The sequence below is a fragment of the Brassica napus genome, chromosome A1 (genome assembly GCF_020379485.1).
Source record: "Brassica napus cultivar Da-Ae chromosome A1, Da-Ae, whole genome shotgun sequence".
Taxonomy (NCBI): domain Eukaryota; kingdom Viridiplantae; phylum Streptophyta; class Magnoliopsida; order Brassicales; family Brassicaceae; genus Brassica; species Brassica napus.
Window position 1 is genome coordinate 17,458,848 of NC_063434.1, and position 15,985 is coordinate 17,474,832.

Consider the following 15,985-nt stretch of genomic DNA (forward strand, 5'->3'; position numbering starts at 1 on the left):
AGAAGATCAACAACAACACCTATAGTCTTAAAATACAAGGTGAGTTTAAAGTTTCCCCAACGTTCAATGTATCTGATTTGGCTCCTTATATTGCAGGTGATGAAGAAGTTCTGAGGACAGAACCTTTTCAAGGGGAGGGGATGTTACAGCACCACAAGCTGAGGTTCCCCTAGTCCACAAGGGTCCTACGACCAGGTCAGGTGTGCGGGTTATAAGAGCTGGGTTTACCAAGGCCGTCCAAGAAATACTTGAGCAAGACCAGACCGGCTTCAAATTATTGCTGATTCAAGAGATGGCCGAGTTAAAGCTTGAAGATCCCACCGGTCCAGTTGAGGTTCAAGACCTGTCCCGTTTAATCCAGTTCCCCTTGACTAATTAGAACCATCCCGGCTTAATCATCTCCACATTCAGTCTCGGTTCATCCGTCCCAACTGATCCCGGTTCAGAGACTTAGCCGTCCGTCCGAATAAGGTAAGCATGTGAGATTTCAATCTGATTTCTATCCCGTTTATTGTTTTTGATTTGTGTCTGGTTTATTTATTTCGATTTGGTTTAAGACATTATGAGCAAATTGTTAAGTCCTTTTCTTTTGAGTACTCCAATAATTCAGGCCTTTGTTAGCCTTGCTTTAGAGTCCAAGTAAAGTTGGCCGTTTATGTTAGGCCTTTCTATTTTAGAGTCCAAGAGTGTCTATGTTGTTTTGCTTCAAGTCCCCTAGAAGGGCAAAGCTGCATCGGGTATTTAAACCCCCTTATAAGTGGCCTTGTATTTTTACACAAGATAATATATGAGTCAGTTTGCCCCTAGCAAAACCCTACGCCTTTCAATCGTGACAAACAATTGAGAGGAACGTTCTAGACATATCAAAGAGCCGGCCATTGTTCTTTGTGGAGTCCATTGATCCATTCTATTCCTTGTCCGATCATGAGAGAGACACACGTCCAGCAAGAGCCGGAAGCATCTCTATCCATAAATCCATCCGCTGATCTTGTTGAGAGAGACATACGTCCAGCAACAGATCCTATCCTCCATCTCTCTATCTCTTTCCTTTGCTTATCATTTAGAATCGCAAATCTGTTCTTCTTTGCTTGTTGTTTTCGTTTTAGATCATAAAAGAAAAACCTCATAAAAATCATTCATAAAGTTTCTTCTCTGTTTCTAGTTTATCCTAAACCTAACAACTCATAAAAAAGATTCTATTTGTCAGGTACAAATCGTGTCCAAGGAATCCTAGTCGAACACGCAGCCGCTCAAACTGTCCGTCCGTACCGGATCCGTCCCGCATCTGTCCTTCAGTTCGTCCCACCCATTCGATCAATCCGTGCCTACATAAGTCGCCCTTTCCTCTTTTGCCTTCGGGCCCAAGCCCATCTCTTCTCAGAATTATGCAATTTCTCCCGATCTTCGTAATTATCTGTGGAAACTTGACATTTATCTTCTCTTGCAAATAATAGATAAACCGTCATAGTAACCATGTGCCTATCTTTGTCAAACTCGTAAGTGGGCTTCTGGTCGCGTTTAAGACCTTTTCAAACTGTTTTCCGACTTACACGTTTTTACGATTTCTTTGAGAAATCACCTTTGGTACGACGTCGGTTTTACGAAATAACTTAAATCCATCATATAGTTAAGGCAAATTTGGTATTTAGTTAACCATTACTGTTTTATACGATTGATTCGAACTCATACGAGAAAACTAGTCTTTGTGGTTTTTATGGGACAGTCTCAACGATAACTCCAATCGTGACGAAACAATAGATGGTTCACTCGAGGCACAAAGAAAGGAATCTTGGCTTTGGTAGTAAGCCGGATTGGATAGCACTGCTGGCCATATGGCGAGCTCGACTTCGGAACGTCCCGGTCGTCATAAGGCAAGCCGGACCTGGGCCATACGAAGAACCGGACCTGGGGCGTCCCGCTTGCCATATAGTGAGCTGTACTTGATCGTCCCGCTCACTAAATGACGAGCCAGACCTGGGCCGTCCCGCTCGCCATATGGCAAGCCGGACTTGATCGTCCGCTCACCAAATGGCAAGCCAGACCTGGGCCGTCCTGTTCACCATATGGCAAGCTGGACCTGGGCCGTCCCGCTCGCCATATGGCAAGTTGGACCTGGGCCGTCCTGCTCGTCATACGGCGAGCTCCTGGATACAGCTCTTCGATGTTCTGACGAGTTCTACTTTGGTACTTTTTCTGAAGTTATTTTGAGAAAGTTCCTTGAGAGTATCGATCCTAGACGTTGATTTCAAGATGACAGTTTTCGACCCCAACACAATCCTAGAAGTCGAAGTCTAATGCAAAAGGGATCCAGCTTCTGCTGAGAATCAATTCTATTGACTAAGTCCCATATCTCAGTTGTCGCTTGTTGATATAGATCGAGCATCGATTGATTCTATTGAATTGGCGTTGATCGATGCTTCCTTAGGCAAGCGTTAGCGAGTTGATTGATAGGTTCACTATTCTTAACTAAATCAGTTGTCGCATGTTTCTAGTAATCATAGCTCAAGTCGGTCATGAAAAAGCGGCCTGCTTTCTGTGGGAACCAAAATTCGCACTGTCGATTTCCGTTTAAATAAGGAAACTAGGAAAACCCTAATTTCCCAGAGGTCCCGGATCTCTGCGAGAGCCAACGACAAGTGACCAAATATATGTGGAAATCGTGAAAAGATAACAAACGAGTTTAGAGAAAACAGTAGATCTTATTTCGAATCTGCGTAAGAGCGTTGCGATCATTACAAGAGATCATAAAAGCTTTGGCCGCAAAGGCTATCAGCGAGTTACCTAGTTCTAGCAGCCTAAAAGCTCAAACCTAGTTGAGTCGCAGCTCGATAACAAAAGACGAAAAAGATATATAAAAGGTTTTTGATTGATTTCGGACTAAACCTTGTTAAAGGCTGCCTACGTACCCCTTTCGAGGATCAAGCCGAACGTAGTTCAATTGATAGAGCTGGACAAGAGATCGAACTGCCTGGGCGAGTTCATCTAGTAATTGAGTGCCAGTCAAAGAAACCGAACTTGTCGAGAATAAAGCCTAAAGTTTCTAAGTGCAGAGAATTCCTAGTCTAAAAAGCTCTCCCCCATGCTCCTCGCCTAGGACTCCTTATATACTAGCTCCAAAGTCGGTTTACGCTTTTACTCTTCTGCCCTTAAGCCGTCATAGCATAAAAATGGAGATATTCCATTTTTCCCGATTTTCACAATTATCTTCAAAACTTCCGTATTTATCCGCGGAAACTTGACATTTATCCTTCCTTGTGGACCAAGTGTAAACCGGGCTGTGGTTTACGGGCTTTTGGTTAAGAAATCGCAGGATGGGCCTCGAGTCGTGTTTTAGGTCCCTTTGGGCCGTCTTCCGACTCGAAGAGTTTTCTACGATTTCTTTCAACAAAGAAAGAACTTTCCGCGGTTTCTAATCCGCGAAGTTTGATCGATGATTTAGAATAGCGGAAAACATAGACTGAGCTCGCTACGGTCTTCGAGAGATAGCATTTGAAGGTTTGACGAGAATGCATGGACTGGTTTCATACCGATGTTTGGAAGAGATCGGTCGCTACCCAGCGACCGAACTTTGGCTCGAGCCCGGTCGCTACGTAGCGACCGAGCGAGACGGACGCTCGGTCGCTACGTAGCGACCGAGCTTGGCTCGAGCTCGGTCGCTATGTAGCGACCGAGCTGTGTGCATGCTTGGTCGCCGCGTATCGATCGAGCTTGGCTTGTCCGCGGTCTGATTTCCATACTCGAGCTTGTCCGCGGGCGATTTGGATACATGTCCGTTGCCTTCGGACAATTGGTATTTAGTTGTTCGATTGAGATTTGGACGAGATTTTACTGCAAGGCTCTTCGTAAAGATATCTTTACGAAGATTACTTTTCGTAAAAACGTTTATGCCGATTTTTACGGACTTTCAGACATTGATTCCGTCGTGATCGATTATGACCCCAACAGTTAGCCCCCCAGCTCGTTAGAACCATGAGCTTCTAGCGTGAAGTTCTAGCGAGTGGCTTGGCAAGTTAGGCAAGTTAGGTGAGTTAGGCGGAATTAATGGTTGAAAAGGTCTGTGGTAAGTGATCTTCTCGCTCCCCTAAAAGTAGAAACACGATAAGATTGGGGCTGCGCCTTATTACGGCTGCCTACGTACCCTTGTTGAAGGGATCAAGCCTTTCGTAGTTCGTCTTGGAGTTAAGGTTCTTATGACTAGTTTTTCAGTAGGACCTTTATGGTCTAGTTTTTATGTAGCGGTTATAAGGCGTGTTGCTGCCGATGGCATTTTGTATGGGTGTAGAGGGAAGACTACGAGTTGTCGTCTCGTAATCTAACTCTGTGTGAATTGCCATATCCATAATCTGTTTCGAGAGTTTTCCGCAGTGTGTAAACTTACGGGATTTTCTGAAGACGTTCGAATATTGGCAAAGAGACAAATTTTGGGATCTCGTATCAGGGTGTTTGATACTATGCCTAGAGATGTTAGAGACCAGTGCGCTGGGTTTAGGGCAAGACCTAGGTTTACTTTTGGTTTAAGGATTGTGCGTTGACTGGCCGGCTATCGTTTTTCCTGTTGCGATTTCTTCCTGATTCGTATCGATTTAAAGTCCGCGATAGGTTCTCGGCTTATACGACTTGTTTGATACGAATCGAGCATCTCTCCGGAGACCGGAAGTGCCGGACCAAAATTTCGGATTTCTTTTATGGCGCTATTATCCTTGTGTCGGATGTAAGAGAGTCATCTTCGTGAGATGGCTATGTCTGTTTAGGACGTTGAGAGTTTGTTGTGATCAGCAACAAACTTAATGGTAAAAAATACCGTTTCGAGTCTTCGCGAAGAATATTTTTTGAGAAGATGTTAGTGCGTATGACTGTTTGGTCTTCCATGAAGGTGTTTTTATCGAGGAAGGAAATTTCGTCGAAGAACTAATCTTCAGGCGTCTGCGACGTCTCGCGATGCTGAAGATTTGTTATTCTTTCGTATGCCACGTTTTGTGCTTGAAATGTTCGCGGGCTTGAAGATATTTCGCGATGTTGCAAGGGTGTAGTCTTAGCCATGCGTTTGAAAAAAATTCTAGTTTGACTACGAATTTTCGCAGCCAAAATTGTTGTTCATGTTTGGATGCTAATAGTTTTATTTGCGATCGAGGAATTATGACTGAGGTGTCGTGTAAATTTGTCCGTGGGAACAAGCGTTTTCCTTCATAGTGCTTTTGTGAAGTGTTGGCCTTCCGAGATGTATTTCGTGCACTTTTTAGGATGTTTCGTATAGCTCTAGAAGCTTTGTTACGATTATTTCCTTACATGCCGCGTATTATGGTTAAAACGTTGCGGGCTTAAAGTGAATTGTGGAGCGTATTGAACTTGGTCAATTTTCGAAAAGTTTAGATTTTCTGTTAACCGTTTGGTTGTTAGGACTTAGTTTCGTTACGAAGAATTTATCATATGATTTCCGACTGTGGGCTATACGATAATTTATCATATCACATAACCGATTTTACGAAGGTCGTAACTCAGTGATATGTATACATATGTCAAAGTAGCATTGTTTCTGCGGGTTCTACGAGAAACGTTCCCGCTGTGATTTTGATCTTAGGTGAAAGTTGCTTGGAGTTACCCATGGAGTATTACCGAAGTTTATTTCAATACGATCTAGTCGCGGGACGTTTTTCATAGGTTACGCTTGGACTGTGATTTGGTTGTTTCCACGTTGACGACTTGGGATATGTCGGTTCCGAGGAAATTGCCAGAAATGAATCGGTTTTAAGACGACGTTCATGTCTCTAACTTTTTCTCTTTTTAGGAAGCGAGCTTCATATGCGTGGCGATCGTTTCTCGACTTTCGGAGAGTTTAGATCGGTTTGCAAGATCTGGATGAACAATTATGGAACAATATATCGAGACAGGAAAAATCGCTTAAAACTTAGTTCGCTAGACTATCCGCCTAGGTTTTACGTTCCCTAAAGTTCTATGGCAGCCTCAAAGTAATTTCCTACGAAAATTCCAAGTCTGATTTCAAAAATTTCAAGTCGGAAATACCTTAGTTCTCTCGAAGATGCAGTTTTGTCCCTTCTCAGTTTTGCGTGCTCATTTCCGTTTCCTATTCTCGTGTATGTTCGCCATTTCCGATATTGGTGTTTATCCTTTGAAACTTGACATTTATCTTCCGAACTTGACTGTTATCTTCTCCTTAGATAAGACGTCGATTTTTGTAAAAAGGTTCAACGTAATCGTATAGTTAAGGCGGCTAAGGTGTTAAGTTAACCATTGCCGTTTTATACGATTAATCTGAATCCATGCGAGAAAATAGGTCTTTGCGGGTTTTTTTTATATCGTAAAGTCTCAATGGTAACTTCAATCGAGGCGAAACAAGAGACGTTTCGATCGAGATTCGAAAGTGAACGCAAAGATGGAGGTAGGGTGAGCAGAAACAAGCCAAGGAGTTTAAGATGAGGTTTACTTGTTTTTGTCGTAAAATCTCAACGGAAACTCCGATTGAGACGAAACGAAAAGCGTTTCGATGAGAATTCAAAGGAGAACGCAAAGGAGGACCCCTTTGAGGCCTGACAGGTCGCTATAGCGAGTGAGGATGTCATCTCGGTCGCTATAGCGAGTGGAAGGGAGCCGAGACGAGTCCCACTTGTTTTCGTCGTAAAATCTCAACGGAAACTCCGATTGAGACGAAACGAAAAGCGTTTCGAAGAGGATTCAAAGGAGAACGCAAAGGAGGAACCCTTTAAGGACATACAGGTCGCTACGTAGTGACTGACAGGTCGCTACGTAGCGAATGGAAGCAAGCCGAGAAGCGTCCTACTTGTTTTCGTCGTAAAATCTCAACGGAAACTCCGATTGAGACGAAACGAAAAGCGTTTCGATGAGGATTCAAAAGACAACCCAAAGGAGGACCTTTCTGAGGCCTTACAGGTCGCTACGTAGCGACTGACAGTCTGACAGGTCGCTACGTAGCGAGTGGAAGCAAGCCGAGAAGAGTCCTGCTTGTTTTCGTCGTAAAATCTAAACGGAAACTCCGATTGAGACGAAACGAAAAGCGTTTCAACGAGGATTCAAAAGACAACCCAAAGGAGGACCTTCTGAGGCCTTACAGGTCGCTACGTAGCGACTGACAGTCTGACAGGTCGCTACGTAGCAAGTGGAAGCAAGCCGAGACGAGTCCCACTTGTTTTCGTCGTAAAATCTCACTTGTTTTCGTCGTAAAATCTCAACGGAAACTCCGATTGAGACGAAACGAAAAGCGTTTCGACGAGGATTCAAAAGAGAACCCAAAGGAGGACCTTTCTGAGGCCTTACAGGTCGCTACGTAGCGACTGAAAGTCTGACAGGTCGCTACGTAGCGAGTGGAAGCAAGCCGAGACGAGTCCCACTTGTTTTCGTCGTAAAATCTCAACGGAAACTCCGATTGAGACGAAACAAAAAGCGTCTCGACGAGGATTCAAAAGAGAACCCAAAGGAGGACCTTTCTGAGGCCTTACAGGTTGCTACGTAGCGACTGACAGTCTGACAGGTCGCTACGTAGCGAGTGGAAGCAAGCCGAGAAGAGTCCTACTTGTTTTCGTCGTAAAATTTCAACAGAAACTCCGATTGAGACGAAACGAAAAGTGTTTCGACGAGGATTCAAAAAAGAACCAAAAGGAGGACCTTTCTGAGGCCTTACAGGTCGCTATGTAGCGAGTGGAGAGTTGGCTTGAGCTCGGTCACTACGTAGCGACCGAGCAGTGTGTGTGCTCGGTCACTACGTAGCGACCGAGCAGCGTGTGTGCTCGGTCGCTACGTAGCGACCAAGCCGTGTGCGTGCTCGGTCGCTAAGCGACCGAGCAGCGTGTGTGCTCGGTCGCTACGTAGCGACCGAGCAGCGTGTGTGCTCGGTCGCTACATAGCGACCGAGCAGCGCGTGTGCTCGGTCGCTACGTAGCGACCGAGCAGCGTGTGTGCTCGGTCGCTACGTAGCGACCGAGCAGCGCGTGTGCTCGGTCGCTACGTAGCGACCGAGCACGTGTGCGTGCTCGGTCGCTACGTAGCGACCGAGCAGTGTGCGTGCTTGGTCGCTACGTAGCGACCGAGCTGTGTAATCGTTATGTTGTGTTTCCTTTTTCCGCGATTAACGTAGGGGTTTTTCAGCGGTTTTTTTGGGAGAACAAGTTTTATCCTTCCGAAATATTTTCGGAAAACGTGTTTTGGTAAAACCCTTACGCATCGAGATTTGTTTACGGTTTAATAAGATTTATCGTTTCCCTTCTTGTTTACAGGGAGAAATCGCAAGCTTGTTTTAGTGCTCTTCCTGTGGCGGAAGGTCGGACTAAGTTTTCGATTTTGTTGAAAACTACGGCGTTTGCGTAAGCGTTGGCCATAGGAGCAGTCAGTGCTGCGAGTTTGTCTTTCATATATCCAAACATCGTTTCGATCAAGCGTTTTGTGGCCATGAGTAAGAGTAATCCGTAACCCCCCCCCCTCCTTCTAGCGCCAAACTGTGGGAACCGAAATTCACACTGTCGATTTCCGTTTAAATAAGGAAACTAGGAAAACCCTAATTTCCTAGAGGTCCCGGATCTCTGCGAGAGCCAACGACAAGTGACCAAATATATGTGGAAATCGTGAAAAGATAACAAACGAGTTTAGAGAAAACAGTAGATCTTATTTCGAATCTGCGTAAGAGCGTTGCGATCATTACAAGAGATCATAAAAGCTTTGGCCGCAAAGGCTATCAGCGAGTTACCTAGTTCTAGCAGCCTAAAAGCTCAAACCTAGTTGAGTCGCAGCTCGATAACAAAAGACGAAAAAGATATATAAAAGGTTTTTGATTGATTTCGGACTGAACCTTGTTAAAGGCTGCCTACGTACCCCTTTCGAAGATCAAGCCGAACGTAGTTCAATTGATAGAGCTGGACAAGAGATCGAACTGCCTGGGCGATTTCGTCTAGTAATTGAGTGACAGTCATAGAAACCGAACTTGTCGAGAATAAAGCCTAAAGTTTCTAAGTGCAGAGAATTCCGAGTCTAAAAAGCTCTCCCCCATGCTCCTCGCCTAGGACTCCTTATATACTAGCTCCAAAGTCGGTTTACGCTTTTACTCTTCTGCCCTTAAGCCGTCATAGCATAAAAATGGAGATATTCCATTTTTCCCGATTTTCACAATTATCTTCAAAACTTCCGTATTTATCCGCGGAAACTTGACATTTATCCTTCCTTGTGGACCAAGTGTAAACCGGGCTGTTGTTTACGGGCTTTTGGTTAAGAAATCGCAGGATGGGCCTCGAGTCGTGTTTTAGGTCCCTTTGGGCCGTCTTCCGACTCGAAGAGTTTACTACGATTTCTTTCAACAAAGAAAGAACTTTCCGCGGTTTCTAATCCGCGAAGTTTGATCGATGATTTAGAATAGCGGAAAACATAGAATGAGCTCGCTACGGTCTTTGAGAGATAGCATTTGAAGGTTTGACGAGAATGCATGGACTGGTTTCATACCGATGTTCGGAAGAGATCGGTCGCTACGCAGCGACCGAACTTTGGCTCGAGCCCGGTCGCTACGTAGCGACCGAGCGAGACGGACGCTCGATCGCTACGTAGCAACCGAGCTTGGCTCAGGCTCGGTCGCTACGTAGAGACCGAGCGAGACGGACGCTCGGTCGCTACGTAGCGACCGAGCGAGACGGACGCTCGGTCGCTACGTAGCGACCGAGCGAGACGTAGCGACCGAGCGAGACGGACGCTCGGTCGCTACGTAGCGACCGAGCTTGGCTCGGGCTCGTTCGCTACGTAGCGACCGAGCGAGACAGACGCTCGGTCGCTACGTAGCGACCGAGCTGTGTGCATGCTTGGTCGCCGCGTATCGATCGAGCTTGGCTTGTCCGCGGTCTGATTTCCATACTCGAGCTTGTCCGCGGCCGATTTGGATACATGTCCGTTGCCTTCGGACAATTGGTATTTAGTGGTTCGATTGAGATTTGGACGAGATTTTACTGCAAGGCTCTTCGTAAAGATATCTTTACGAAGATTACTTTTCGTAAAAACGTTTATGCCGATTTTTACGGACTTTCAGACATTGACTCCGTCGTGACCGATTTTGACCCCAACACTTTCGTGCTTCGCTGTCGATCGACGACAAGTGGTGTTTGTCGATCGACCTAGGCCATCCTGCTCGCCATATGGCGAGCCGGACCTGGGCCGTCCCTCTTGCCATATAGCGTGCTAGACTTGATCGCCTCGCTCGCCATATGGCAAGCCAGACCTGGGCCGTCTGTTGATTTAGGAAAGATAGGACACCCTAAATTTTTCAGAGGTCCCAGATATCTGCAAAACCACACGCCAAGCAATCAGAATACGAAAAAAATACTAAGTATGAAATTGACGAAACGAAAAGAGAGCAAAGAAGATCTTACTCCGAATTTTGCTTATAAGCGTTTACAACAGGTAAGGCCTCGGCCGTAAGAGCTGTTGGCGAGATCCTAGTTCTAACCACCTAAGACCTGAAAAAATCTAGTTAAGTCGCAGCTCGATAACAAAACGGAAAATTACCTAAATTGCTACAAGTGCTAATGTCCTTTTGCTCTGAGTAGAAAAATTGCGTCCCTCTGCATCTTCGACCTTGACATCCATTTATACTCCTATAGAGGCGGTTTTCTCTTTCTCTTTCTGCCCTCGTTCTAGTTTATCACTTCGCGAAAATATTCCATTTTTCTTCGATCTTTGTATTTATCTTCGACAACTTCACATTTATCCCCCGAACTTGACATTTATCTTCTCCTGCATAACAAAAGATAAACCGTCATAACGATTGGGCTTGATTTCGTATAAAATCGTAAGTGGGCTCTTAGCCGGGTTTTGGGCCATTTCGGGCCGTTTTCCAACTTAGGCGTTTTTACGATTTTACAAAAAGAGCGCTTTCGAAACAACGTCGATTCCGAAGAACATTCAAATTCTTTGTATAGCGTAGACAATTAGAGGTGTTCAGCTAACCGTTGCCGTTTATACGTGATAGACCATATATTTTATCCATTTTTAATCATGGTCTATAAGTGTTTTAAAATGTTTTAAGATACAATTATTATGTTTTGGAGTCTATTTAGAGTATTTACAGGTTCAGAGATGTTTAGGAGAAATATGGTGATTTTGGAGTCTTTTGGAGCCTTTGGATATGCAGAGTTGCACAGACGTGTCAGATGTTTAGCTATGGATGGAGAGCTTCCGACCGTTTGATTGAGCCCATATTTTGACACAAGATTGAGCTTTGAGTTAGCTTTCCAATGCCACCGGTCTCAGGTCAATCAGCATTATGTTTCAATGTTTCTCTGAGAGGAGAGAAGGGAGGAACTCCTATCAGAGTCCTTCTGGAACTCCATTGGTTTTCTTATCTATTCTATTTCAGTTTTTCTATCTATTCATCTATGATTTCTGTTTTCATGTCTGAGTAGATCCACCTGTTAGATCCATGGTTCAGATAGGTTTGTGGGATTAGCCCCAAACTATAGATCTGCCTTGTTGTGATATTCATGATAGATCTATACTTATTGCTTGTTCTAGAGTAATTAACTAGAATATTGATCATAGGATTGCATACACAAGCATCCTTGTTATCCCATCTTGACATTTATCTATCATATTAGGATTGCTAGAGAGGGCTAACCGCCAATTTAGGATCCTAATAGGGCAAATCATTTCGCGCATAGGCCTGGTTAGAACCCAGGTGTATCGGTCGATGTCCTCAACTGACTATCGGTCGACGTAGGCAAAGGTGTATCGGTCGATGTCCCAATAGGACCATCGATCGACACTCTTTCGTTGTCAACATACTAACCGTTGAGACACGAGATCTAGCTTATTAACCAGTAAAACATGCGACAGCTGATCACTGAGTTAAGCGGTTGAGCTCTAACATATCATGCATGCAACAAATAGGTACCTATAGGAATTATAATCTCCGACACATGAATAGAAACCTTAGATCTATCAACCATCCTTCCATCAAACTACTCCTTGCCAAGTTGAACAATTACCTTGTTCATCTTGTTTATTGCTTTATTTATTACTTGCTTTATTTACTGCTTTAAAACCTATTAGCCTAGCTTAATCATATAACTATTAGATCTAATCGGTTCCCTAGCTCCTTGTATCGCGAACACTGTTCATCGTGATACTGTTCATCGTGATACTCTTCATCCGAACACTGTTCATCGCGATAATGTTCATCCGAACACTGTTCATCGCGATACTGTTCATCTGAACACTGTTCATCGAGATACTGTTCATCCGAACACTGTTCATCGAAACACTATTTATCGCGGCACTGTTCCTCCAATGACGAATACCTTTAATCTGACAAGTCAATGGTATGATTGGGGAAGTGAGGATCCATTTAACGGTCTTCTTCATGAGGATCCCAAAGATCTTATCAAGAGACTTGAGGAGTTAGCCTCAGCAAACAAGCACGATGAAATATCTGCAGACCACATTATCTGCAAGATCTTCCCCTATTGTTTATCTAGAGATGCTTTTATCTGGTTCAGTAAGCTGCAACCAAGATCTCTAACCTGCTGGGAAGACATCAAAGAAGCCTTCATAGGCAAATTTTTCAGCGAGGCTGTAGCAACTCGAAGTAAAAGGCTTGACAAAATGATTAAAGATCGGGAGAAAGGAATAATGATTAGTATGAGTCAGATTCTTGACTTCGTCTACAGCGAGGAGAATGGAAATATTGGAACACCGACAACTCATGTCAAGCAGCCAGACATTCAGGTTTATCATGCAGATGAGAGTAAGCAGAAGGACAAACTGAACAGAGAAAAGCTGGTCAACCATGATACAGTTAAGGAAGATGAATATCATGTATCAGGAGAGCAGAGCAAAGTAGAAGAAGCTGATACAAAAGATCCGACTTCAGCATCGATCGACAGTAGTAACTCAGAATCGATCGATATCTGCACTTCAGAAACGATCGATCGATATTTGTCAAGGCTGCCATCCTTCCCATTAGCTTTTGAAACTCCTTGACGTTCTTCGAGGAAGGGATCGAGTGGATGGCCCTGATTTGCTCCGGGTTGGCCTCGATTCCCTGGTATGTTACAATGTACCCTAGGAACTTGCCAGAGTTGACCCCAAATGAACATTTAGCCGGGTTGAGCTTCATGTTATATTTCATGAAGGTGGAGAACGCTTGTTGCAGGTGAGATATGTGGTCTTCCGCTTCCAGGGATTTAACCAGCATGTCATCGGTGTAGACCTCCATGGTTCTCCTGATTTGGTCTGCGAACATCATGTTCACCAGCCGCTGATAGGTCGATCCCGCATTCTTTAGGCCGAAAGGCATAACCTTATAGCAGTAGATCCCTCTGGACTTCATGAAGGATGTTTTCTCATGGTCTATGATATGTGGTGTTTTTAATACCAATACATGTGCACCTTGAGCTCATTTTCAGTCCTAATTCGTGTTTAATTTACATCATTCCAGGTTAGGAACAGGTGAAAGAGTAAAGGAGAAAGTTTCAGGAAGTCAGATGTTCAACGTGGAACAGTCATTTAGAACAACCCAAGGGTTGCTCCCGAAGAGATCAAGCATTAGACTGCTCCCGATCATTAAGAAAACTTCCTATTCTGGAGTTTGCCCTAGTTTCGACTTTCTCTTTCTCTTATTCTCCTATCACCAGCACCTCCCTATAAAAGGGGAGGCTATCGTTTTCTTAAAGACACACTAGTTTTTACAAGAAACCGAGATTGCTCTTTTGGATTTTACGCAACTTGTAAGGGAGAAGGCTCCATCTCTCATTCTCACGAGAAGATTACCCTGAACCCTTTGTCTTTTTACTTATTTTATATGCAGTATTATTCAGAAATCTTGCCTGTGTCATCCTGCTTTATGATTGAGTAGTAGGCTAAGCTTGCTTAGGGTTGTAGGGTGTTAGCCGCATGAACTGAACACAAATAAGTGATCTCAACTATCTTCATTCATATTGATCTTACTGCCTGCATTGAACTGATCACTTAATGTTGGATCTATGATTTAATCCTTTAGCTAACCGTTAGGAGATAAGTCGACCTATATTGAATGAGCTTAGTATCCCTAATCAGCGAGAGTAGATATTAGGGTATTAAGTGAACTAATCAGATCTCGCATCTAAAGCTTGCTTTCGCGTCTTGTTCCAAGCGAGAGCTTAGGATTCAAGGCCGACACGCATAGGGAATAAGATCACGATAGTGAGTTGTTCCAGCTGAGTGATCTGAGTTCTAGACCGCATTTCATCGCACTTGAATAGTTGTTCAGTTCTGCAATTAACATCCGATCATTGACCCTAAGCCAGCTTCATTTAAATTGAATTCAAATTACCTAGGCATTCTTGTTACTTTTGTCACAATTAATTCTCAAAACCCACTTGTTTCTCAGCTTGACATTGAACTCATAAGAGTAAAGAGTAAACTGGTCCTCTGGATTGAATCTCAAATATTACAATTACCACTGTTAACTTGACAGTAGCAAGGATTCATTTTTAGTGTATCAAGTTTTGGCGCCGTTGCGACGGGGACTAAGCTTTTACCTTTATTTTTCAGTTTAATATTTAGTCTGAGATATCTAACTTGCTTTACTTCTTTGTTGGAACAGATGATCCAAGTGCATGACCAGTAGACATACTCGGAGCAACGCACAAGGACCACTACATCAGCTGACTAACGAAGAACTCGCAAGATTAGAAAGACAGAACCGTCAACAGCCAAGAACAACCGACACCAACATGGGTGATCATGGCAATATGGATGACCTCACTGCTGCATTGGCACTCAATCAACAACAAATGCAGAATCAGCAACAGCAGATGCAGCAAACCATCCAGAATCAGCAACAAGCTGCACAAGAGCAAGCAGCCGAGAACGCTGCGAGAGAGGAGCGTGGTGCTCTTATTGGGGAGCGAAACCTTCCGAGGAATTTCGCTACTAACCGCTCTCCCATCAACCCTCCACCCTGTACTCGACAGGATTATGAGATCAAACCTGCACTGATAGGTCTGGTACAGAAGAGCACATTCAGTGGCCTCACTTCAGACATACCAATGGACCACATAGAGGCCTTTGAGAGGATCTGCAATTTCTCTCGCTCAAATGGAGTGCCACCGGATTACGTCAAGTGCACGCTGTTCCCATTTTCTCTTGAAGGGAAAGCGGCACGTTGGCTGCAATCTCTCCCAACCGGTTCTCTAACCTCATGGGACCAGGTTCGATCAGCATTCCTGAGCCACTTCTACACAAAGTCCAAAACCGCGGCTCTAAGGCATAGAATCTCCAACTTCAAGCAGAAATCTGATGAACCCTTTTATGAAGCTTGGGAGAGGTATAAAGAGTACCAGAGGGAATGTCCACACCACGGGTTTGATGACGATTACATATTGGAGGTGTTCTACGATGGAGTGAGCTATGAGTACCGAAACACCCTTGATTCCTCTAGTAACGGAGACTTCATGACTCAGACCACCCCTGGTGCATTCGCGCTGATTGAGAACATGGCTTCTAGTTCACTCAACAAGAACAAGGAGCATGATCGCTCCAAAAGTGTGAACAGCATAGACGATTTAGCGGCGAAAGTGGACCAACTGCTGAAGGGAAACCAGAGCCAGGTCTTCATAATGGAAGAAGCATCTCCTGAGAAGAGTGCGGGGGACAAGGCGTTTGAAGCTGAGCAGGCAGGAGACGATCAGCAGGAAGTGAGTTACGTAAATGGACAAGGGTGGCAGCTGAAGAATTATCACCCAAACCCTAACGTAAGGAACAATCCACAACTTTTCTGGCCTAAGCAGGACAAACAAGTTGATCCGGCGCAGAACAACCAGGGCCAGTATTCGGGATATCAGAAGAACTACCAACCCCGAACATATGTTCTAAGCCAACCGCAGAGCAATCAGCCTCAAATACAGAACCACCAGAACACTCAAGTCGCTACCTCCACCCCTGTCGCTGTTCCGCAAGATGAAACTAAAACCATGCTGCAGCAACTCCTCCAAGGACAACAGCT

General features: G+C 44.4%; 1 non-coding gene across 1 annotated transcript; it reads right to left on the reverse strand.

Moving 5' to 3' along the window:
* Window positions 1-15,239: 15,239 nt before the first annotated feature.
* LOC125579293 lies at window positions 15,240-15,346 on the reverse strand. The gene has a single exon (XR_007317253.1). It is a non-coding gene; the product is annotated as a small nucleolar RNA R71 (small nucleolar RNA).
* Between the last annotated feature and the right edge of the window lie 639 nt (window positions 15,347-15,985).